This window comes from Hemicordylus capensis, chromosome 9 (genome assembly GCF_027244095.1).
Source record: "Hemicordylus capensis ecotype Gifberg chromosome 9, rHemCap1.1.pri, whole genome shotgun sequence".
Classification (NCBI taxonomy): Eukaryota; Metazoa; Chordata; class Lepidosauria; order Squamata; family Cordylidae; genus Hemicordylus; species Hemicordylus capensis.
In genome coordinates this window covers 4,395,525-4,396,780 of record NC_069665.1, presented here as the reverse complement: position 1 = coordinate 4,396,780, position 1,256 = coordinate 4,395,525, and the positions used below count along the sequence as shown (strand labels likewise).

The 1,256-nt window shown below is 46.3% G+C and overlaps 1 non-coding gene across 1 annotated transcript; it reads right to left on the bottom strand.

The window, feature by feature from the left end:
• Positions 1-3: 3 nt before the first annotated feature.
• Positions 4-86, bottom strand: TRNAL-CAG (transfer RNA leucine (anticodon CAG)). Its single transcript has one exon. It is a non-coding gene; the product is annotated as a tRNA-Leu (tRNA).
• Positions 87-1,256: the final 1,170 nt, after the last annotated feature.

Below are 1,256 nucleotides of genomic sequence, written 5' to 3'. Positions count from 1 at the left end.
TGTTGTCAGAAGTGGGATTCGAACCCACGCCTCCAGGGGAGACTGCGACCTGAACGCAGCGCCTTAGACCGCTCGGCCATCCTGACAGGCTGATTAGCTCTTTCCACCCTCACATAGAAGAGATGACAAACGGGGAGAGGCTTGCGCAGGCGCGTGTCTGCTCTGGAGTCGCTTCTCAATTGCTGTAAAAATACAAAACCCTCTTGGATTGCTCTGGATCTTAGCACCCGTAGGTGCATAGGGAGCCTTGCAGAGGCGCGCTGAAACCCCCAAGATCTGCATACTCTGGTGTGCAGAGGCTGGATGTGACCTCCGCAACCAGGCAGGGGCTGAAAGGGCAAGAGCGACCTGCGCAATGTCATATGCTAGCCGGTCTACCCGGAATCGAGTTATTTTACAAGTTTTGTGCCGCCTGAGTCCATGCACGCTGACTTCGGAAAGGAGTCCCACCGATTCTAATGGGATTTGCTGCGAAACGTGCATAAGGATTGTGGCCTTGAAAACCACCCTAGACAAGCGTACTACTCCTCCTTAGATACAAATTCCATGGGGTTAAACTGGGTTTATCCCTTTGATTGATTGATTGATTAATTGTTAGATTTTTTTAATATGGCCTTTCTGAAAATCTCAAGGCGCTTTACAAAACATTTAATATAAAACTATTAACCAGTTACACAATACAAATATTTAAAAAACATGTATGCAGAAACAGTACAGATGTATTTAAAAGCAGTATGTAAAAACAGTACAGATGTACTGTGAAAACTATGTAAAAAACATGCTGTATGTAAAAAATAAAAATAAAATAAACACCCCAGTACAGGCGTATTTTTAAAACATACAGAGTACAAATATGCATGTTTTTGTGTGAATGACTGTACACATGTTCATTTTCCAATGATTCTGGAGACTGGAGTTGCCAAATGTAGGGTACAGGCTGTGTCCTGCTGTTATGTGCATTGAACATCATACGCGAAGAACTGTATGTGCATACGTCTCAGCAAGTGGGTAGCCCTTAAGGGAGCTGCTGTTCTGAATCTGCCTCCTGACTGGGGAGAAGGCAAATCTAGGGCAGAGAGACAACAGACAGCCTCCTCGGAGGGCCGATAAACTCTGCAGCTTTCCCGCAACGGAGAGGCTGAGTGATCCAATCACATCTGATGCAGAGAACATTCTGCCCTTAGAAGAGGCGAACCAGAAGGAGGCGAAGTGAGAGCAGCAACTCATGCAGAGTGAGGCACCCCGATTGGCCTCCT